The following is a 25,009-nucleotide window of genomic DNA, read 5'->3' as shown; positions in this document are numbered from 1 at the left end:
CCCATGTGGTAACGTACTTCTGTTATCTCCCTTTGAAGGAATGAACGTCTCATTGGAAAACCCCTCATTCCAGATTAAAGAACAGCAGCTCAGAACACACGGAAATTAATTTAAAGCACATTGTACCTGTTTATCAGCGGGTTAACCTTTGGCCTACATTTGTACTTTTGAGGTCTGAGCTCAGTGTTTTCAGATGACGTGTTGCACAAGTCCACAGGAACGTTTCATGGACCTGGCGTGTGTGCATGGAGGAAAAAAGTAGAGAATGGACCAGAAAACATCCTAAAAACATGTGTATTGTGTTTAATTTAGCAGATTTGAGGTGCTTTGAGTTAAAAATGTCCCCCAGCGGCGTGGTTTAATGGAAATGTTCAGGCTACTTTACACAGGTCATGTATGCAGACAGAACAGAGGCCCTTAAAGGGGGTCTTATGAGACAGGGTTGCTGGGACCCCTCCTTCTTCCTCCTCTTCCTCTCCCATGTCATTGGCTGTTTTCTGGTTCCTGATTTTCTCTGGGAAGTGACCATATTTGGCACTCTTGAGATGTTTACGGAGAGCAACAACCAAAAATACTTAAAATACTTCATTCTAGCCTCGCATCCCCACCTCAGCGCTGGGAGAGAGGAAGTAGTATTGATGTATAAACCACACAATTTGCTGAATGCTCTGGAGAGAGTAATGAAGTGGATTCTTGTTGTGTTTTTGTTGGTTGGTTTGGATTTTTTTTGCGTCGGTTATCAGCAGCTTTCTGATGTTAGGAGCCGTCTCGCTCGTGAAAAACAAGTTGTGCAACTGGGAGGCTTGCCCCCTTCTCGTTCCTCTCAGGCCTGTAAGCACAGCTCTGTTGGAAAAGGGTAGAGTGCATGTGTGTATACTATGCATGTGTTGTTATGTATGCTTTCCAGTGTGTGTATGCTGCTTACACACACACACACACACACACACACACACACACACACACACACACACACACACACACACACACACACACACACACACACACACACACACACACACCTCAAAGCCTGAAGAATCTCCCGCCCTGATCATACGATTAGGTGTCTCAAAGCATGCTGTTAATTCAGCTGTGGAAGAAGTACTCAGATCTGGTACTTGAGTAAAGTAGAAGTACTCAGATCTTGTACTTGAATAAAGTAGAAGTACTCAGATCTTGTACTTGAATAAAGTAGAAGTACTCAGATCTTGTACTTGAGTAAAAGTAGAAGTACTCAGATCTGGTACTTGAGTAAAAGTAGAAGTACTCAGATCTTGTACTTGAGTAAAGTAGAAGTACTCAGGTCTTGTACTTGAGTAAAAGTAGAAGTACTCAGATCTGGTACTTGAGTAAAAGTAGAAGTACTCAGATCTTGTACTTGAGTAAAGTAGAAGTACTCAGGTCTTGTACTTGAGTAAAGCAGAAGTACTCAGGTCTTGTACTTGAGTAAAGTATAAGTACTCAGGTCTTGTACTTGAGTAAAGTAGAAGTACTCAGATCTTGTACTTGAGTAAAGTAGAAGTACTCAGATCTTGTACTTGAGTAAAGTAGAAGTACTCAGGTCTTGTACTTGAGTAAAGTAGAAGTACCAGAGTGTAGGAATACTCTGTCACAGTAAAAGTATTCTAAATGTTCCTCCAGTGAAAGTAGAAAGTACTCTCCTCTAAATGTACTTAAAGCAGCGACAGTAAAAGTAGTCATTGTCTGATTGGTCCATTTCAGAATAATATCTCTGATATGTTTTATAATGATTGATCATTAAAGTGTTCTCAGAGCTGGTAAAGGTGCAGCTAGTTTGAATGGCTTTGTATACTGCAGGGTAGCTGCTGGATTTACTGCAGGTGAACTACAGTCTGATTTAAGGGTTCATTATATTTACCTTCATCAATCCTAATCTGCCTAGCAACTAAATACATGTAGAGTAAAAGTACACAGTTTACCTCAGTTACTTTACACCACTGATAGTTTACCATCTTTACTGGTCTTGATTTGCTAAATTAGGATGACTTGAGTGTGTGTGTGTGTGTGTGTGTGTGTGTGTGTGTGTGTAGCCCGATCGGATACTTCTCTGGAGTGCACAGTGGCATTTTCCGACAATGCTGTGGAATGTGTTTGAAGTGGCCCACCATGTAGGTGCCTGTGTGTGTGTGTGTGTGTGTGTGTGTGTATATATATCAGTAAGCACCCTGTGCTCTCTGCAGGATCTCATCTCTCAGCTCCTGACCTGCCTACATCCGGGCGATGCATGTTTTCTGTCTATCCCCGTGTTTGTGAGTGTGTGTGTGTTTGTGAGTGTGTGTGTGTGTGTGTGTCCGGAGGAGGTGGTCATGCATGAGAACAGTGTGTACCGGAGCGGCAGGCTCCAGAGTGGGCTGCCTGTTAGCACTAGCCCCCCGCGCCCTGAGAGGCCCCTCCTGACCCACCACCAGCTCACATTCAATTCATCAAATGGACAAATTGTGTGATGATGTGTGTTGTTATGGTTTTAGCGAGCGTTGAACAGGAAACGGATCACTTTCCAACGTTTGCCCCTGTAGTGTTGTTTGTGGTCTGGTGCGAACACATCCAGGCCCTTCACAGTTTCCCTCAGAGAACAACACCGGACAAGCTGGATTAGTCTCCAAACACACAGCGCTACAGAAACATTAAGAACAAGAAGACTCGTTCACTACTTCCTATACTGTTAGCAACACGGCTATCGCTAGCATCCTAGCTACATATGTTAGTAATGGCTGGAAACAACTGTAAGAATCGCAAAGATCTAGAAACCCAATCAGGATGTTTGTTCTCACTTTCCCCTCCTCACCTTCTTCTCCTCCTTCCTAGAGTTTGCTTCCTGGGGTTAGCTCCCGTAAGCTTGTTTGATGAGTTGCCTTTTAGCAAACCAAATGTAATATTTAGAGCTTTAATCGAAAGTGAAATCGAGACACGGTGGTAGTGAGGCTAGTCTAAAAGTAAATTCTGTCATTATTCCTCAGCTTGTCAGAACTTTCTGGAAGAGAAACCATGCGATGGAGACAAGATCTCAGAGGGTGATCTGTTAAAAAGCTCCAGATAAGGAGGTGATTGATATGTAGCACTGCAGAATACAAGCTAATGCTCCTGTTGCTGAAGCTGTTTGACCTTAAAGAGGACATACTATGCTCATTTTCAGGTTCATATTAGTATTTGTGTCTCTACTGGGACATGTTTACCTGCTTCAATGTTCAAAAATCTCCCTCTGTCTGAAACCAGAAGCAGAATTAAGACATGAACACACTTGCTGATGAGAACGTTTTACTCAACAAATGACTATTGTTGTTGATTTAGGCTTACAGTTGTCCCGCCGCTCCATGAGAACAGCCTGTACTGGAGGCTTAAGGTGCTCCATGCAGAACTTCACTCTGTTATCGCACCGTTTGTAGTGCGTGTTCACAGACCGGACGACAATGGGGTCGTGACCTCAGTACTCGCGGTGTTCCGGGTGTTGGACAGGAAGCCAATATGTTCTGCAGAGGGAAATGAACTGTTGGGGTTCTCTTCCTAAGTGCTTCCTCCTCGCCTCTTATCTTTCCAAGTATCCCTTACAGCCTCTCATAGCCTGCCAATGCAGTTTTCTCATTATGTGTGTTATGTGTGTGTGTGTGTGTGTGTGTGTGTGTGTGTGTGTGTGTGTCTTGCCGTTTTTCTTCAGCAGCAACTCAATGAAATGAAGACAAAACTCACTTTTGACCCCCATCATTTACAGTTTTCTGTAAAACCTTCCTAGAGTTTGTTTATTTGTTTGTTTATGTTTGTGCCGACAGATGCACAACCCAAACATTGTTTTCTTTAATACTCGATTTAAAAGGCTTACAACTGTGTGATACTCAGCTAAAATGAGGGTGTGTGGTTCCTGCTTTCCATTGTCTAATTTACAACAGAATATTTGATATAAATTGGATTTTTTTAAACTTTAAACTTCAATAATATGCAGGATCGCATTACAAAACAGAATCAAAATAGGTTTGTTTTAAAGGTAAATAAAGAGCCAGGTGAGTCAATTAATGTGTAATTAAAGAAATGCAAAGAGCACAAGTTGTGTTTTTAAAAAAAAGGTGTGTGTTTGTTCATAAGTTGCCTGTCATTTTTTAAAAGTGGCGACTAGGGAGAAGTGCAAGTTGAACATGTTTGGAAGTAAAAACAACAATTATTAAGCTTAAAAGAGAGCACTTATGGAGAAATGTACACATGCAGGAGGTGAAAAAGCACACATGTGTAGTGGAGGGTGTAATGAGCTTGCTGAATGGATTGAGGACACTCGGTGTGTTTAGGATCCCGGTGATCCGAAGACGTCTTCAGGTCCCACACGGTATCACGTGAGGCTGAAATGTGTCCGTTAGTCCTGGGCTGCGCTACTCTCTGACTCCCATTCCTCGATAGCGAGCTGTTTGTGTAAACCTCCGCTCACTGCACAGAAATGTGGTTTATTTAAGAGGGGATGAGCGACACACACACACACACACACACACACACACACACACACACACACACACACACACACACACACACACACACACACACACACAGTTGTACACACACAGAGCGCCGTTACGCCATGCAGCAACTATCTGATTTGCCCTTGTTGCTGTTTGGATCTGCCCTATTTTAACTGCTGGTGACTTCACACATAGACATCCACGCTGAGCTGCTCCTGTAGAGCGGGGATCAGCTCTGAGGTCTGTTCAGAGGCCGGACCAGACCCCGGCCGAGGCCATGTCCATGATCTAATGGGAGGACATTTTAAAGATACTCACAGAAGTACTTTAGGATGTTTGTGTCTTGATACCGGCTTTCAATCTGACCGTCCAGTACGTGTTATTTAGGCGCAAAAGTCCAAAGTTGATCATTTCCTTATTTTATTGTGATGAGTACAAGTTCCACCTTTCACAATATTTGATTGAAGCTATATATATTGTATTTTTATATTTCTATACCAAAAGCAGAGCCACATGGTTGGAAAATATTGTGTAAAATTGCTCTTGATTTCCTTCCGTTGGTCGTTTTGGTTTTTGGAAATGACGTAAAGCTCTCTCTATTTCTGTCTGAGATCTGTACAATCATTTCCTAACTCTAAAGGTATAAACTATAGACCTTATTTATAATTACAGTTAAATTAAAAGAGTTCATTCTAAGCTTTTGTCTTATTAAAAGGCATTTTCTGACCGTCAAAATAATGCCTCTTGCATAAATGTCATGCATGTGTTCGTTAATTTCACTCCAAGCTTCATTTAAAAGTCTTCCTTGCCTTAATCTGCAGGAACCCTGAGTGTCCCGGGGAAATGTTTTGGGTATAAATTACGTAATCGACTCGACAGATAAAAGAGTTGTGTTCATTGGACTGCGTGCTCTCTTCGTGAGGAAAACCTTTGACGTTTGAAGCCGTGTTTCCAGATTCATCTGAACTGTTTTCGTGTGATTCTGTGCGAGTGGTTACTCTGCAGAGAAGCATCCTGTAATTTGAGGGTCAAGCTCGCAGCCGTTAACGTGATCTGACCTCACCGAGGAAGCATCCTTTGTATGCACGTCTGCGTCTTATAAGGAAAGGAAGAAACTACTTGTTGTTTACAGTGTGCAGGGACAGTAAAGGTCTTATGGTTCAGTTTTCTTCTGCATTTCGAAGTTTTTTAAGCTACAACTTTAATTTAATATCTATACAATTTGTTTCTATACTCTGAGGTGATAACACATAAATATATCCATGTAATAAAGCTCAAATTAAAGGAGCTCAGGCTGTCAGGGATTTATGTTTGATTTCTTAAATTCCCACATAGTAACTACACACTGATCACTGATTTACCTAAAAACCAGTCTATTTATATTAATATATGCCATTAATTTGACAAACTTCAGAATATAAAGCTTTTTTTCTTTCACATTTAATGTTGTTTTGATGTTCAATCTCAAAGAAACGCAATATTAGGTGCCAAACATTGCGTAGTTTCCAATTGTTTGCATAGCATGTATGTGCATAACTTCGTATACATGCCACCCTCGGTGCAACGGGATGCATTAGTGTGTGTGTGTGTGTGTGTGTGTGTGTGTGTGCGTGTGTGCGTGCGTGTGTGTAACTGAACCGGATGGGTTAAACTTATTTTGAGTGCTGTCATATGACTGAGAAGTGGTCATTTGACACAGCCAAGTGAGTCTGTTAACAGTCAATGGGAAAATGAGTGTGAAATTCAGCAAAAGATGGCCCTAATTTAGCGTGTGTGTGTGTGTGTGTGTGTGTGTGTGTGTGTGTGTGTGTGTGTGTGTGTGTGTGTGTGTGTGTGTGTGTGTGTGTGTGACGTGTGTGACGAGGAGAAAATGCATCAAATCTGATCTCAGAAGTCAAAATCTGTGGAAGATTTTTTGCACCACGACTACTTTCCAGTCCTCTCCGCTGTGTGTATCTCTCTGTCCCTCCCTATGCTGGAGCTCCCTCTCCTCCCATATCTCTCCTTCTCCTCTCCTCCCTCCCTCTCTCGTTTCCTCCCTCCCTCCCTCTCGTTTTTGCGTCTACGTTCAGGGGTAAGAGGGTTCATTCTCATCCACTGATTTGTTTTTCTTTCACACTGCAGATGCGCATAGCCTGCAGACCTGTCTCCCTCTCTCTCTGTCTCTCTCACACACACACACACACACACACACACACACACACACACACACACACACACACACACCTGCTAATCTCGCTCTGTATGGGGTGGGAAACCCTCCTCTTTCAAACCCCTTAAAGGTGTGAACACCATCCGTTTGACACCCCCCCCCCTCCCCTTCCACAACCTCTCTCTGTCTCCCCCCTCCTCACCCTCCCCCTCTTATTGAGCCAGCTGGTCCTAAGTGATGCTTAACAACATGTACACCTGCACATGGTGTGTGTTGTGTTTGCTCCGTGTGTGTGTGTGTGTGTGTGTGTGTGTGTGTGTGTGTGTGTGTGTGTGTGTGTGTGTGTGTGTGTCAGGTGCAGGGTGGGTGGGGGGCTGCTCTGTTGTTGTCCTGATGAACTAGCCTGAGATGGGTTACTATGGCGACGGCACTAGCTGTTCTTGCAGTACAGCGCTCCCCCCTCCCCCCCCCCCCCTCCACTGTCTAAATACACTTCCCTCCGACTGCATCACCTCACATTAAAATGCTCTCCTTTTTTTTTTAAACGATAACTTTATTGACTTTAGTTTATTTTCAACAAACTCAGTAATGACATCACAGATACACAACAGACAATAACTAACATGTGTTGACAGGAAGTAGGATTGTGGGGACTCTGATCGGTACCCGTGGTGATTTTCCCCTGAGCGTCCACATGTAAACAGACCATAATCTGTCCCGGTTGTTTCAGCAGCTCAGCCTCAACACCTGTAATCATGTGAGAGGCTCTCAGCGATCACTGTGTGTCCTGAACGGGCTGTACAGCGAGCGGGAGGACGGGGACTGGAAGCGTGTGTGTGTGGAAACACGGCGTATTGATTCCTGATGGGGCGGATTGCGCAGAAAGTAGTTCCGTGGTGTTTGAGGTAACAGGGAGGGCTAATTGCCCTTTATTGTGATGGTTCTCGAAATACACTTGTTACTTTTCAGTACACAGGGTTTATTTGTACACATTTATCATGTATAAATGTTCCCTTTTATCCTAGCTCTGCCGTTGTGTGTTTACATTTTCTTAAATAATTAATATAACTTCTCTAAAAATACACTTTATTCTGCATTAATGACATTATTTGCCTCTGAATAAATGATTGTCTTTTTCTATTAGTTAGATTTTTCATTAACTTTAAATTGGTTATTTATTAACTGCTTTGTTTCTGTGGTTTGGATGACTGTTATTTCGTTAGTGATACGTGTAATAACAAACCAACTTAAGCCAGAAAATATCTCTAATGTCAAATTTTTGTTGGAAAATGTTGTCTAAAGTTGGTCTTCATTTTGTCGTTTTGGTTCTCGGAAATGACCTAAAGCTGTGTCTGTTAGCCGTTATATATTGTGATCAATCGAGCTCACTCATCGAATAAAAACACAGACTGATTTTGATCGGGTGACAGAAATTGACGGTGCAAAAAGCTGCCATGCAAAATTTGAAATCATAAATCATGAGCACGTCATACAGCTGGTTGTCAATAAGAACATTTCTCCAAACTGCACTGCAGATTAAAGTTGATTGTAGGCTGAAACGATATCGCACCACACAATCGGCATAAGTGGTGTGATGTCTGAAAACTCCACAAAGCACCGGAGTAAAAGACGTTCAGTCATGGCAAATCATTCATCTTTGAAGCTTTAAGGTCAGTTTCGTTTGAATATAATCAGACAGCTGTTGCTGGTGCCTTTCGCTGACTATTTACGGACATCTTTTATGCCGTAGAACAACATTTGAAAGTCTCTCCAGCTTGTGTTAGCACCACATGTTATTACAGGCCCAAAAGAACTAAGAAGTGAACTCATTCCCGGGTTCAGAACCCATTCCTGCACCTCTTTAGTAGGCGTCCTGGTCCTGATGAAACTCTTAAAGGACAGTGTGGATTCAGAGTGTGTTGATGCTGATTCTGCAGGAAACTCTGGAGGGGAACAGATGAAGAGCTCTGGTTCGAGCATTCCTATCTCAGTCGCAGTTAAAGGGGCCATATTGAATCATGCCTTGCTGTAAAATGACAGAGTAATGAATGGAAGTCATTTTTACAATACCACCGCGACCACAGGCCCTCCCCTCGAGGGGCCGTCTGTCAGAGGCGAGGTAACAGCTAGTGATTTGTTGGCCGTGACGTCAGCACCATACCATACCTAGCATGCTCCTGGATATCCTGTACGGAAAAACCAACACAGGAGGCCAATGATCTGCCGGCTTTGGGAATCTGCAGAGGGGCTTTTGTGGAAAAACAAACAGCGGGAGGAAAGGATATTTGCCCCCAATCAAAAAACCTACCTGTGTGTAGATAACAGGTTGACAGGACGTTGCTGCTTTAGGGTTTATGATAGCAAGTTAATAAAGAAGGGCTGTTAAAGTAAAGCTGCATTCATGGGTCTTTGATCACTTTGTGAAGGTTTGAAGTCGTTATTTGTGCAGAAATGCAGTTTTAAGCCTTTGAAATATGGACATTTCTTACTTCTCCCTGTTTTTAAATCATGTTTAAGTGCATATCTTTCTGTTTTAGACCTGACAAAACAAGACATTAAAGGACATCACACAGGAACTCCTAACATTTTAAAGACCATCAACTAACTGAGCTAATATTCAGCCAGAAATGGACCTATCAGAAGGCAGCAAAGCACAGATTCCTGCGAGATTTATAAGATGTTTGATTGTTTTTCACATCAAATGAATGTAAACTAGAACGGTATTTCAAATATGAACTTCCAGGACAAGTTCAGAGCTGTCAGAGGGTTACAACAACATATTCTGCAAGATTAATAAGACATTTGAGACGCCGTTCTGTCAAATATACATCAACGAAGACCTGTCAAATGAAATGAGATAAGGCGAAAAAACAACTCATTCAAATCCAAACTTCTTCCATTCCATGTCGGATGTTCTTTCTTGCAAGGTGAACTCAGGACAAGTTCGTTTCAGAAGACGTCTATGAAGTGATGGACCAAAAAGTACAATTTCATTTAAAATGTGTCTTTAAATTTGGGGACGCATTGAATCTGTGTGTACAGGTCTAATGGAAAAGGTGAAAGGCACTGTGTGTGTGTGTGTGTGTGTGTGTGTGTGTGTGTGTGAGAGACAGGTTTTCCTGCTGCAGCCAGTGAGAGCTGGTGGTCTAACAGTGCAGAAGAACAGACCATTAAACCCGGACCCTCTGCTCTCCATCCCTTCAGCCTCCCCTCTCCCTCTCCCCCGTCTCTCTGTTTGCTCCTGCACCATTCTGCTGTCTCCATCCCTCTCTCTCTCTCTCTCTCTCTCTCTCTGTCTCTCGCTCTCTCTTGTTTGTGTTTTCTTTTCTTCGTGCTATCCCATCTCCTGTACTCATCTCCTCTTTGTAGTCTGCCTCTCTCACACACACACACACACACACACACACACACACACACACAATCGGAGTCTCATTTCAGGGCAGTTAGAATCTAATTATTTCTCGCTCTCTGGGTGTTTTTTCTTCGTTTGCATCAATTTTGGATGGCGCTGCGGCTCGGGTTGGCAGCCTCGCAGTGCTCCAGTCGAATCAATGGGATTGGCCATGCTTGGGATGAGCTCACTCGTCCATTCACCACACAGGGAATACCTCCGCTAAACCCTAAACTGTTTTAGCTGGAGGTGAAAACTACTCGGTGTCAAAAGAGAGAGTTAGCATGTTGAGCTGCAGTCCGGGCCGCTGTCCCACTCTGCTTTTCTTGTCTCAATCCATCTGGCTTTCTCTGCTTCAGTTTGACTAAAGCCCAAACTGCATAGTGTTTAGAAAGGTACTCAGTGGCACAATAATCTGTCTATTTGCACATTTTACAACTTTTAGGACCTTTATGATTAGGTGTTAAGACCAGGAAGTTGATTCCTTGATTTACAGACACGTCTTTCAATGCAAGTCAATGGGAAAAAGTGTTTTTGTCCATGTGACTAACAAGGAAGTTTTGATGAATAAGTTTCACCACAGCAAAGTTATGCATCAATGTCCAGCACACTTCCTGGAGCGGTGCACTGATGTGGTATTATTTTAAGGGCTGACCAGGAAGTTAACATCACAAGGTTTCCCTCGACAACAAGCAATGTTTTTCTATCGGCTTTTGGAATATTTTAGAAAAATTAGATCTGTGGAAAACCCACGTTTATGATACCATTCAGTCGGATAATCTCCATATATAAGCAGCACGGTCACATGACTTCACGCCACCACCGCTAAGCTAAAGGCGGCTAATGTTGGGCTATAAAGGAACTACAGCACCGTCACATGACTTCACACCACCACCGCTAAGCTAAAGGTGGCTAATGTTGGGCTATAAAGGAACTACAGCACGGTCACATGACTTCACGTCACCACCGCTAAGCTAAAGGAGGCTAATGTTGGGCTATAAAGGAGCTACAGCACGGTCACATGACTTCACATCACCACCGCTAAGCTAAAGGCGGCTAATGTTGGGCTATAAAGGAACTACGGCACGGTCACATGACTTCACGCCACCACCGCTAAGCTAAAGGAGGCTAATGTTGGGCTATAAAGGAACTACGGCACGGTCACATGACTTCAGGTCTCCACCGCTAAGCTAAAGGAGGCTAATGTTGGGCTATAAAGGAACTACAGCACGGTCACATGACTTCAGGTCTCCACCGCTAAGCTAAAGGCGGCTAATGTTGGGCTATAAAGGAAATGCAAAAGAACTGATTCTTGGTTTCCTTTTTCAACCATAGAGGTGTTAGGCTCGTAGACAGACAGACTTAGGAAGAAGACAGAAAGCCATACAGGATTTAAGGAGCAGATCTGGCTCATGTGTAGATCTGGTTTGTGGACTGAGTGTTGGTGGGGCCCTGCAGCTGCAAGTGGATCCGGGGACCGAGGCTCACCACACTAAAACTCTGCCCTGCGCTCCACTGTGGGAAGATGAAAAGGAATATCAGATGTTTTCAGCATTACTCACTGCGGAGAGTGTGTGTGTGTGTGTGTGTGTCTCTCACACTCTCACAGTCCGGCCTGCAGTTGATTACCTGCTCTTGTTTCACAGTCTTCTTGTCTGTTCCTAAATGCTTCCACTATGTCAGGAATGCTGCCCCCCTCCCCAACGTGTTTTTTATTTGTTTGGAGCACCACCTGGTTTGGCTGTTTCGTAAGGCGGGCCGGGATTTTTCAGATTTTTCTTTTCTTGGTTTGTGTACCACCAGCTGTCTAATTATTTTCGAGACGGGGGAACATGTCAGTTACTAACGGTCCTGGAATTAAGGCGGAAAGACTTGAGAGTGTGATGGTGGGTTTCTGTCAAAGACAACACGTATGAACTTAGTGGGACCTTCTTTTCAAAACGTTAGCACTGGGTTTCATGTGAGGCAGACAGAGGAAGAAGAGAAAGGGATGCAAATGAACTGATGAACTGTGCAAATACAAAGACAATCAACACCTTATCGGTTTTAAATAAGGACTCAGAATGTAAATTATACAGGTTCACAATCTGATGAGGTTAACTTGAACTGTCCTCTAAACTGTAGGCATATTTAACCCCTTGTTCTGCTTGAAATGGGAGGATAAAAAGACAGTAAAGTGTCAGGTGTTCTATCTCATATCAATCTTGCATAAAGGATGGGCTTGAGACGTGTTCTGTCTGACTAAGTGTGTTCATACCCTGGATATTTGGTGTTGGAGTTGTAGGACATGGTCTTGAGTATCCGCTCCCATCAGGTTCTTGTAATGCACCTTTCTTACTGCACACAAAATAAACTAATATCTGACTCATTTATTTTATAGTAAAATGACGAGGCATGTGTTATAGTGATGCTAGACTTAAAGTGAAGATATAATAAATACAATCCACAACGATTTGGTCAATTTCTATCATTTATTTAAATGCAAAACTTTCAATTATTATTCTGTCGTCAGAGCCACTTTCTGCATATACAGGAACAGTCATTTTTCCTCCCTGCTCTTTGTAAAACACACTCGTATGTGACAAAACAAAGTAAAACTCTTCCCACTGTTGCATTTCTGTACAATATTTAAGTACTTTAACTCAGTATTTCCATTGAATGCCACTTTATACTTCTAATTGTATCTACGTTTACCTACACATACTGAAAATACAACATATAGAAGACATTTATTTGAAGAATAGATTCTCTTGATACTTAAAGTACATTTTGCTGATTATTTCTGTACTTTTACTTAAGTTGCGTTTGTAATACAGGACTTTCTGCACATTCTGCTCTTGCTTCCTCCACTTGTAAACAGCCTTGAGTCCAAGGTCAAACCGATAGCTCGTTGGAAGTAGAAAAACAGTGACTCATTGTTTTTAAAAACAAGTGACTGTGACCTGGTACCTCGCGTCTCTTCCTCATTCCTTCTCTCTGTTTATACTCCCTCTGTCTGCACCTATCACCTCCACGTCCTCCCTCTCTCCCTTCCCTCTCTCCTTTTGCCAGTGATTGAAGGTAAGATGCAAGGAGTCACTGGTAGTCTGATTTAGGCCTCTCTGTTCTTGGCCAGCATGTTGCTCTTTTCTCCAGCCTGGCCCCGAGCCACCGCTGTAACGGGACCTAGAGCTGGGTATAAATAGGCCCGGCCGGCTCCCCTTGCCATGCTCCTCAATGGGAAGCTGAGGCAATGGAGGAACAGGTGCTCAACCCACTCACACTGCCTCTCTTCTCTCTTTGCACCCTCCCTATCTTTTATATGATGCCCTCAAATGTGAAAGTACAGGTCACATGATGCACGTCCATCATAAACGGACAATAAAGTGGTTCAAAGCCCGGCTCAGAAGCTAGCATTGCAAAGATCTCTCTACAAAAACGTCCCCACCGCTAAGCTAAAGGAGGCTAATGTTGGGCTATAAAGGAACTACAGCACGGTCACATGACTTCACGTCACCACCGCTAAGCTAAAGGAGGCTAATGTTGGGCTATAAAGGAAGTACAGCACGGTCACATGACTTCACGTCACCACCGCTAAGCTAAAGGAGGCTAATGCTGGGCTATAAAGGAACTACAGCACGGTCACATGACTTCACGTCACCACCGCTAAGCTAAAGGAGGCTAATGTTGGGATATAAAGGAACTACAGCACGGTCACATGACTTCACGTCTCCACCGCTAAGCTAAAGGAGGCTAATGTTGGGCTATAAAGGAACTACAGCACGGTCACATGACTTCACGTCTCCATAATGTTGGGTGTGATGACGTTTAGGTGTCTCATTTACCTACCTGTCACTTCAGACATTCACAGGTGCGATATTTATTGACGTTTGTTGTCGTAGAACAAGACATTCACAAATCTGTTGACTTCCAGACGAGGCAACTGGAAGTTCTAATATGCTAACCAATATCTGTGTTTCAGGGCTTGTTTCTGCACCTCTCTAGAAAATAAACATTATTGTTTGGCTTCGGGCCAGGGATCATAAAGGGCCAGACACACCAGAGTGTAAATTATCAAATTAAGGTATATATATATATATGTTGGATGGTAGCCAATCAACATGTTACAAATGTTAAAGTGAGATCAGACATAAGGCTGTCAGAACACGGCAGAAAAGAGAGAGTCAGTCAGAAGTTTGAAAGTGTCCAATCTTCATCAAATTACCAATAACTTAAAAGAAAATGCTCTATATTATAATGATCAAATCATGTCTTGTCTATTTGTTGGAAGTAATGACCTGGTTTCTACTACAAAGGACATTATTCAATGACTTTTCCCCCAAATACAGTGTGATACATTTGTCTTGATGAATCCTGGCTGTTAACAGAAGGTCTCCTTATAAAAATGTTTTCTGTGTGGTTCCATTTAATAACCCTGGAGATTATTTTCACTCTTCATAATGCCCCCCTGTCTCTCCTTGGCTCTCCTTCTGTTATTTTGGTCGTCGTCTCTCTTTGTTTTGGAGGCACAAGTTGGTACATGTTAATCAAAATGCCTCTCGTGCAATTTCTCAGCATAATTTCTGTTCACTGTAGAAGCCACAGCTTGGCAGTGGGCGCTCGGGGAGCTGGCTTTACTTCTCAGGACTTTCCACAGCTATATTAACAAACAAATGCATTTTTCCACTGGCAGTCCACTTGGCACCGCCGCCGCATATTCTCTCTCCCGGGGTTTTTGTTCAGCAACTGAGCTGTTGACAAATCTATAATCAGCAGATCACCTCATCGGGGGCAACGTGACGGGGAGAGGAAACTTTCTCACAGTCCAGAGTTAGCCGCCACCTGGTTTCATGCTAGACGGCTCCGGTTTCACGCTAGGCTAACGTGCAGCTATACAGTGGTGTAAAGTAACTAAGTAGATTTACCCAGTGCACTTTTGAGGTCTATTTTGTACTTCTACCCCACTAAAATTCAGAGGTAAATGGTGTACTACTCCACTACATGTATTGAGTTGCTAGGCAGATCAGGAATAATGATGTGAAATATAGTCAACCCTTAAATCAGACTTTAATGATCAATCATTATAAAACATATCAGAGATATTATTCTGAAATGGACCAATCAGACAATGACTACTTTTACTGTCGCTACTTTAAGTACATTTAGAGGAGAGTACTTTCTACTTTCACTGGAGGAACATTTAGAATACTTTTACTGTGACAGAGTATTCCTACACTCTGGTACTTCTACTTTACTCAAGTACAAGACCTGAGTACTTCTACTTTACTCAAGTACTATATCTGAGTACTTCTACTTTACTCAAAGACCTGAGTACTTCTACTTTACTCAAGTACAAGATCTGAGTACTTCTACTTTTACTCAAGTACAAGATCTGAGTACTTCTACTTTACTCAAGTACAAGACCTGAGTACTTCTACTTTTACTCAAATACAAGATCTGAGTACTTCTACTTTACTCAAGTACAAGATCTGAGTACTTCTACTTTACTCAAGTACAAGACCTGAGTACTTCTACTTTACTCAAGTACAAGACCTGAGTACTTCTACTTTACTCAAGAACAAGATCTGAGTACTTCTACTTTTACTCAAGTACAAGACCTGAGTACTTCTACTTTACTCAAGTACAAGATCTGAGTACTTCTACTTTACTCAAGTACAAGACCTGAGTACTTCTACTTTACTCAAGAACAAGACCTGAGTACTTCTACTTTACTCAAGTACAAGACCTGAGTACTTCTACTTTTACTCAAAGATCTGAGTACTTCTACTTTTACTCAAAGATCTGAGTACTTCTCCCACCTCTGCTGCGACTATGGAAGTAAACTGGTCCCCCCCCCTAAAACTGTTCCACTTTCTCCCTGCAAGCCAGCTACTGTTAGTCGGCTCATATTAAATTCTCTGCAGGAAGCAAAACTCTATAAATACGAGGAGAATCTTTCTGAAACTGTAGCTTCACTATAGCTGCAGCTGCGGGAGATTCTTTTTTCTGTCAGAGATAGCCGTTACATCCGTATGACCTCAGCTGCACCGGTCATGCTCAACTAATTCTTGAGCTGTAATTATGGCGAGCTTATTCTGTGAGCTTCATAGACGGATGATGACGCGCTAAAAAAGACTCGGAGCTGGAGAGAAATTTGGCAATAAGCGTGCAGTTCAACAGAGGTCTTTAGAGTGGAATGAGGTGCAAATTGCAAATGTTGATTGCTCTCATTACAAACAGCTATGATTTAGAGCCGTGCTGATTGATATCTCCGTGATCTAATGGATAATTGCAAGGAAATGGGAGTTAAAGCACAGAGGTTGATGACACTTTTGCAAGCAGACTGCGTTAACCACACTCCTCCTCCCTTCCACAGAGTTGGATTTGCAGTGTAGTAAAAATCTAAATCATCCCCATCATTACGTGTTTCTGCGTCGCCACCATATCGTTTTTTCACACTTTGGCTGACATGAGTCCAACGTCTTATTTTCTGAGGGAATGTGAGCAGGGACACGTCTGAAAATCAGGGTGGAAAAACGTGTACACTACATTTGTTCTTGACAATATTCAAGGATAGTTCTGACATCTTACCCTCTAGACTGAATAGATTGTTACCTTGTGTTTAACAGAGATGTGAGTATCCAGTTATTGGAAATAAGATAAGTGCAAAAAAAGCTAAAAGAAGTGAAGAATCCTGGTTGAGTTGGGGAGTATTTTTAAGCCCTTACCCATTTCTCATATTGCTTGAGGCAGAGGTTACAGGTGAAGTGGTCACAACAGCATTAAAGGGGCCATATAATGATCATGTTCAGGTTCATATTTGTTTTAAGTGAATGTCTCCATGCTTTAATGTTCAGAAAGCTCTTTATTTCTCTCTTACTGCCTGTGCTGCAGCTCCTCTTTCCACCCTCTGTCTGAAACCAGAGCTGCTGTGATTGGTTAGCTGTTGTGATCGATCCGAGATGTCCCGCCCCTTAGCCGATCACGTACCATGTGTCGGAGCGCTGGCCTATAGGGGTGCGAGTTTTACATCGTGCTGTCATTTTGTTACAGAAGTAAACAAAGGGCATGTTTCAAGCAGAACATTGGGATTTTGCAGACCCTTTACATGCACTAAAACACACTACAGGAAGGGGGAAACCCCCCATTTAAAGCATTTAGATGACCTGCAGTCAGCTGGTGAGGAGCTTTCTCTGGAACAGTTTGTGCAATTAATTCTGTTACAGCGCCGATGTGTGAAAATAACTCATAGCTATTCAGGCGGCACACAGCAACAAATGTCTAGACGGCATCTCTTTTTTTTAGACGTGCTAATTATCAAAGAGACGTTTCCGGGGGACGCAGTTCCTCGAAATGTGAAATAGAAAAAATAGAAGGAATTTGTTATGGAGGACTTAAACTCAATCACCTCGCTCCATCTCCCAAGCTTTTTCCCTCTTGCTGTTTCTGTTTGTCTGACACCCAACTACACCTCCCTTCCTCCCTGCTCCTCTTCCTCCCTCCTCCTCCTCTCATTCCTGCTGCCAAATTAAGTGTCAAACAGACAGGGGAGGCGGGTGGAAGGCCCACATTGCTCCTATAGACATCCACAGTTTTGTACAGTACATTCTCCCTCTGTTATTCTGCTCAACCTCACCCCCCCGTCCCCCTTCCTCCCCCCCACTCCCGAGCTCATTAGCGGCTGATTGGGTTGTTATTGTAATTAAGATCCTTCTGTACAGCCAGTGAGAGCACCAAGCTGTCTGCTAATGGGTGGTCCTCAGTGGGAGGGAGGGAGGGCTTCAGAGGGGTCACGGTCATTGTCCAACAAAACCCCCCCACCCCCCCCACCCGCCGCACACACACTGTCTACCAGGGGTTTCTCTGTTTGTGTAAGTCAACATGCAAATTAGAGCTTTTTGAATCACGGTGCGACAGGTGTCGTCCTGTTGCTTGTTTTCTGTTTTTGTGTCACCTGTTCTCCTATCGTACAGCAGCTCAGGTTGTTGACTGTTTTATTGGCTTCTTGTTTTGTGGTTTGGTTTTCTTTCACTAAGATTTCGTGAGTCATAAAGCTATGTTTGTAATGCTTAAACACCTCCAAAGAATCTTCTCTGGTAAACACACTTTTTTTGCAGTTGCTTAGATTACAATTCCCAAGAAAGCGCAGATTAAACGTGGGGCATCATTTCTGTGGAGTGTTTAAAGACGTGCTCTCGCGCTTTTGCAGACCACGTATAAGAAGTCTATGTTTTCTAAATTGTGGTTTTCTATTTTGTTGTGTTTTCAAATGTCTCTACATCAGGTTTGAGGGTTTTCAGTCAGTGGCTGTAAGTATGGATTAGTTGTCTCATGCTTTTACCTTAGTTTCTTTTTGTCCTATCGGTTTTGTCTGATTGTATTTATGCTGCTTTTTGATATATTTATTGGTCAACTCTGTTTGTTTTGCTGTTTATGTGCTATATAATTAAAGTTGGATTGGAGAAACACGCTTTATAGATCCGTCTGTTGAATAAACTATGCCATAAGTCACTTTTTTTAAAGCCAAAAGACTTATTTCCAAGATTTGTTTTGGTAAACAAAAGATTAAGAGTAGTGCTTTTGTTTTCTCCTTTCTCCTTTTAAGACAAAGTCATGGTTCACTGATCTGTCGTTTAAGACAACTAATCGATTAGTAGACTAAGACTTATTTTAGTCGGCAAGTAATTTTTCTAATGCTTAAAGACATCCGAAGGTTACTGAGGAACTTCGCTTCGATTTACAGATCCGTCAAAAATGTGTGATTTTTTTGAGTCTTTCAAATGGAGATTTTTTAAGTTGCTAATCATTTGTTTGTAATGCTTGAACACATTTGTCCAACAAAGCGTCTCTCTTTGTGATCCTTTGTGAAAGAAACTCATTGATTGATGAAACCAACTAATTGATGAGTCAACTCAGAACTTCTTTAGTGGCTTGGTAGTTTTTTTTTAATGCTTAAAAACTTCCAAAGAGATCGTGGAAAAAAGATCCGTCAAATAAATCCACTCATTGATTATCTTACTAAGAAGTCCATTTTTCGATACCTGTTTCTCTTTACGTTTTTCTGACCCTTGTTCTTTCCATAGGCTCAGTCCGTCGAGTATTTTAGATGGAGATTTTTTAAGTTGCTGGTCATTCGTTTGTAAGACCGATTTCCAACAAATTCTCTCGTTATCACAGGATTAAAAGTGGTGCTCTTGTGGGATTCCTTGTCAAGAAACTAGTTTTGCAGATCTGTCCATCCTAATCAACTAATTGCTTAATCAATCAAGACATTCATTAATAGCAAGGTAGTCTTTTTCACACTCAGAGGGTCCATTCCCCCAGAAACACAGGATTAAAAGTGTTGCTTCTCTTACTGATTTAACACATCTGTCGCACGAATCAACTCTAACTTCCTTTACTTCAGACGACAGCCCCGTATTTTCTACTATAGGTGAACTTATTGTTGTGTTGTGTCCAGTAGTTGGCGAACTCTCCCCCGTCCTCCCCTGCCTCCCCCCTGTGAGTGAGTGTGTGTTGCTTGTCATGTAACAGGGGTCCATAGCGGCCCTCCATTCATGCATGTGATCACCAACCGTCCTGTAGGTCCCTTACGTCACCCTGCGTTCCTGCCTGGGCTCAGGTTACACTTTCACCCCCTCGCTCTCTCCCACCCCTCACCCCTTCTTCTTCTTCTTCTTCCTTCTGATTCAATCTCCCCCCATTCGCGCTCTTTGCCTCTCCTGTGTCCCCCCTTGCGCCAAAACCTGGGAGGGAGGAGATCGCTCATTATTTTAAAGACTGACTGCATAACAACCCTTCCTCCACTCCTTTACACTCCTCCTCCTCCTTCTCCTCCTCCTCTTCCCCATCTGCCCCCCAATGACCCACACCTCCCCTCCCTCCCCCCTCTCTCGATCCTGTCAGTTGAAAACAAGACTCCATTTTGCAGAGGGAGCTGCCTCCCCTCATGGCCCACTAACATTTCTCTTTGTGTCAATAAAAGCTTCTCGTGACACATGCTAACCTGTTAGCACCCAGCTACCTGGAGCTAACGCAGGACTGTTTGTGGAGAAACAAGTTGAGTTTACAAGTTAGTTATTTAACGCTGTAACACTTATTTCCAAGGATGTTATCTGGTAAACTCAATATTAAACCTGATACTAACAAATGATTCTTTGTGGAGGAACAAGTTGTCAAAAGACATCCAAGATTACCAAAAACTTCCCTGCTAAAAACAGGATTCAAACTCACTGATCATTCATGGAGAAACTCAAGGTTGACAGATCTATCTTTTTAAATCAACTAATACATTCGTCGACCAATAATATTTTTAGTTGAAAAGTTAGTTATTAAAGAGTTATTTCCAAGAAACCTTTCTGGTACGCACCGGATTATAAAGTGTGCTTTTATCTGAATCTTTGTGGAGAAATCCAGTTTTACAGATCTGTCGATTTGAAGAAGACTGACAGTTTGTTCAGTTGCTTTTCTAATACTTAAATGAGGATTTACAAGGAGACACAAGTTGAGTAAAGTCATTTTGTTTAATGCTTAATTAAATACAAAGACTACCAAAACTTCTCTGGTAAAAACTGATCTGTTTTTTTAGGAATATTTATGGAGATAGAAACGTTTCATGTCCGTCTTTTTAAATGATCTAAATAAAGATTCCATGAAATCTTTTTGTCTCATAAAGATTAAAATGGTTTAAATTCGTCAGTCGATCAATAATATTTTGAGTTGAAACAGTAATTCTTTTTTATTCTTAATAACTTTTAGAAACTTGAAATTATAAAGGGTGCTTTTGCTTGAATCTTTCTGGAGAAAATGCAGTTTTAGAGATCTCCTGATTTGAAGAAGACTGACAGTTTGTTCAGTGGCTTTTCTAATAAATGAGGATTTATTTAAGGAGAAGCAAGTTGAGTAAAGTCATTTTTTAATGCTTAAAGACATCCAGATAATTCTTCTGATTTTAACATCTGTTTTGTCACCTGACTAAAAAATGTTTAAGGTGCTTCGCTGAAAAACATTAAACTGATGCTTGATTTCTTGGTGAGAAACTAACCGATGATTCCACAAAAACACATGTTTTAAAGTTCAGTAAAACAGCTGATAGATAAGTGGAATTCCTTCAGCAGCTAATAATTGTTTTAATGCTTTAACTTTTATTACCTTTTCTTGGAACAAACAGGATTTGAACTTCTGCGTTTGATGATTATATGTGGAGAAATAAGTCTGACAGGTTCTTTGAAATCAACTAACTGAAGATTTACTCCACTAAACATCAAGCTAATCCTTTGCATGATTTCTTGATGAGAAACAAATCAAAGACTTTATAGCTGTTACTTTCTTAAGTGGTGGTGCGTCGGAATGATTTACGTAGATAAATGTTTTTCTGAAGTTGAATTTCTTCAGCATCTAAGTGTTGCTTTACCTTTTATTACCCAAACTTATTTGGTAAAAATGTGGTTTAAATTTCTGCTTTTGCATTATTTTCTCTGCAGAGGAACCGGTTTTATAGATCTGGTGAACATAGTTTGTTTAGTTGCTCGGTAACTTTTTTTTTGAATTACTTGGATTTAAGATCTCTCAGAAACACAGGATTTAAAAAGTTTCTCTTTCCCAGAATTTTTTGCGGGGAATAAAATCAGATGTGTGAAATAATTCTAAGAAACCTGTTGAGTCGAGGAGTTTAATAAGTAATGGTATTCATGCTTAAAGACATCCAAATATTTCAGGACTTCTGTTTAATTCCTTTTGGAGGAACAAGTCTTCCGGGACTGTCTTTTAAACTAACTTCCAAGAAATATTAAAAGTGAACTAAGAATTTCTTTAGTCACTCAGGACATTTCTTAATGCTCAAAGACTTATTGTGGGCAAACAACAGATTAAAAGTAGTGCTGTAGTCTTTGTTTTTGAAGAGAACCTCAAGCTTTACAGATCTGTTAATTATCAAATCCTTAATTAGTCGCCTAAGACTTATTACAGTCGCTCAGAAATATATCTAATGCTTCAAGAGAATCGAAGAAGGAACTTTGCTGACATTAAAGCTCGTGCTTTTGCAGGATTTATTTTCAAGGAACTCTGATTTAAAGATCTGAAGCTCATCAATCAGTCAAGTCATTTTTGATTGTTTCTTAATCGCTTAAGACATCTAAAGATTTCCCCAAAAGGTCTTTGGTGGACCACATACCTCCTACCTGCTAGTGGTAAAAGACATGCACATGGAGAAAGGTCAGGTGTGTGTCTTGTGTTCTTCAACGTCTCTGTGCAGAGGTGAGTTGCACCCTGGCCCGGCTGCTGTTGCGCAACGCAGTTTGTTATGTTGTGGTGTTGCACAATGGGTATCCGGTTAGCGCCACAGGCTGACAGCGAGTGGGTGGCCTGCAGGGTTTGATGTGTCCAGGAGATACGGCAGGAGGGGCACAGAGGTGTAAGGCTGCTCCTGTCCCTGGGAATAACACCAACTGCCACAGGAGGAAGTGTGTGTGTTGTTGTTTTCTGACGCAGAGTGTGTCTAATGAAGAGGGTGCGGCCGGGCGAATGAGAAGCTGTTGTTGTTTCAAACCCCGGCCTTATCTGATGAGATGCTTAACAGCTGAAATGGATTTATTGTCTTCCTTTATGAGTTGTTTTTGGCTGCCGGCTGCAGGCGGAAGTGTGCAAAGTTGAGCGTGCTTTGGCCACGTCCTCACTGAGGCGGACACATCTGAATATTGTTTCCAGAAAATTCAGATTGTTTTCAAATTGATTTGTGAACACGCTGAACCGGACAGACCTTTGTTCTCATGTTGCTGTGAGGCCTAGTTGACAATCAGTGGATTGATATGTTGATTTATCTCAGTGTTTGTCTTAAAAAATGGGCTGACGGAGCAACAGAAATTGGGGCGAGCTTTATAGAATGTTAAGCTTTAGATATTAAAACATCTAGAAAAGAGGAAGCGTTTTCTGTTGTCTTGGTTTGTTTACATCTTGGATTGTTTGTCTCTTAGTTGGATTACAGATGCCTCAATTTGTATTACATTTGGTGTAATGGTGCAACATGAACCAAAGACTAACCCATAACATTTAGAATATAATGCATCTGTTTCATATCTGGGAACAACATTTTCAAATGAAGGATTTCAGATTTGTTGGTTGTCTTTCAAATTCTCCTTTTGAATGTATAATTTATTTTGAGACTTTATCAGAGATCTCCTTCTGTTGGGAGAGATATTATTAATGTACACATCTTTTTGAGAGACCGAGGCTAATTTAAACTCCATCAGAGTGAAGGTTTTTGTTTGAGAAGGGGAATAAAAACGTTTTCAGTCAATCATATATTTCACCCTCTTTTTAATAACTATTCGGATGGACTTTTATTTTGAAAATCTTAGTATTTACTGCTGCTGACAATGCACAGCTGATTCTTTCTAAGTATGCTGGTCCGGTTGTGCATGGTGTAGTTTATGTTTTGTAACCTGACCTTCCTCTTGTTTGTCTCAGTGAAAATGCACAACGAATAACAACCAGTTTTATTTTGAGGCAAAGATGTGTACGTACTGTATTTGCATGAATGCAGCTCATGGAAGTCAAATAAACGCTCTTTATTTACCTGTAAAAATGCAAAATATTGGTCCTTGTAAAGCAATTATTTACTATCGTGTCACTATCCCTTCAAAATAATCATTATCATAATATTGCCCATCAGTCTGCAGCCCTGCCATGCATGATCCACCCCCTGAGGTGTAGTAAATAAGAGTTCTCTATTGGCTCCCATCCATCACCAGATGCATTGAAGCGCCGCTGCTCAGAGTTTGGACCGGGATTGTTGACATGTTTGTCTCACTAACCATTAACAGAGCGGGAAGTTAATAGGTAGCTCACACCTGCAGAAAGACTCGGTCAATAACAAGTCAATGGCTCCAAGTAAACCCCCCCACACCCCGCTCCTCCCCCCCCCCTGCAATGTGTGTTCTACTATTTTAAGATGCATGTTGGGATGCAACTGATTTCTGTTTTAGTGTGTGTGTAAAAGTGTGGCAGAAGATGTGGAGCAGATGGGTTCACACCATTAAGATGCATGTACAGACAGAGTGGTGTGTGTGTGTGTGTGTGTGTGTGTGTGTGTGTGTGTGTGTGTGTGTGTGTGTGTGTGTGTGTGTGTGTGTGTGTGTGTGTGTGTGTGTGTGTGTGTGTGTGTGTGTGTGTGTGTGTGTGTGTGTGTGTGTGTGTGATTCTAAAGCAGTTAGACCACGGTTTTGAGTCCGATTTAACCATATACTCACTATCACAAGGCAGCTTTAGTTTTCTCTCTGCACATCGTCCACAGTCACGTTTCCTTAATGAACGCTCAAATCCTCTGGTGTGTGTGTGTGTGTGTGTGTGTGTGTGTGTGTGTGTGTGTGTGTGTGTGTGTGTGTGTGTGTGTGTGTGTGTGTGTGTGTGTGTGTGTGTGTGTGTGTGTGTGGCAGCTTTAGAGTATGAATGAGCGTGGATAAGCGTTTTGCTTCCAGGCTTCATTTTCAGTTAACCCCTTCATGCCGCCTCCATTCAGATCAGACACAGCCATACAGTAATTTCCTCTCTGGAGACATGATGCGGCAGCCAATGAGAGGAGAGAGACTGTGTGTGTGTGTGTGTGTGTGTGTGTGTGTGTGTGTGTGTGTGTGTGAGGGAGGGAGAGAGAGAGGGAGATGAGTTCAGTGAAGATGTTTCATGAATGGCGCCGCTCTACTTTACAGATCAGTGGTGGTTTTATGGCTTTAAGTGGGAGAAAGAAGGTTAAGAGACACGTCTTTTTCCTGTTTGCTTTCTTACTGTAGGAGACAGTCAAGGAAACACGTGCTCCTGTATTCATAATGCCCTCTCAGCCATTATAATACACTAAATATGCTCTAAGATGATTGCTTTACACGTCCGTCAGTCAAATAATATTAAAATAATTAAGACTTTGTCAAGTTTTATTGAACTGAGAAGCTTCTGTGTCCCCCTGATTAATACTCTGTGAGCGACGAGTTAATTGAATTGTTAATTGACTAAAATATGTATTTAACTCCGGAGAAATAAAGTTGA

The 25,009-nt window shown here is 41.9% G+C and overlaps 1 protein-coding gene across 1 annotated transcript in view; it reads left to right on the top strand.

The window, feature by feature from the left end:
* insrb (insulin receptor b) overlaps window positions 1-25,009 on the top strand; it is a 101,873-nt gene that overhangs the window by 2,770 nt on the left and 74,094 nt on the right.

This window comes from Eleginops maclovinus, chromosome 9 (genome assembly GCF_036324505.1).
Source record: "Eleginops maclovinus isolate JMC-PN-2008 ecotype Puerto Natales chromosome 9, JC_Emac_rtc_rv5, whole genome shotgun sequence".
Classification (NCBI taxonomy): Eukaryota; Metazoa; Chordata; class Actinopteri; order Perciformes; family Eleginopidae; genus Eleginops; species Eleginops maclovinus.
The sequence above is the reverse complement of the archived record's forward strand: the minus strand, read 5'-3'. Positions and strand labels throughout refer to the sequence as shown.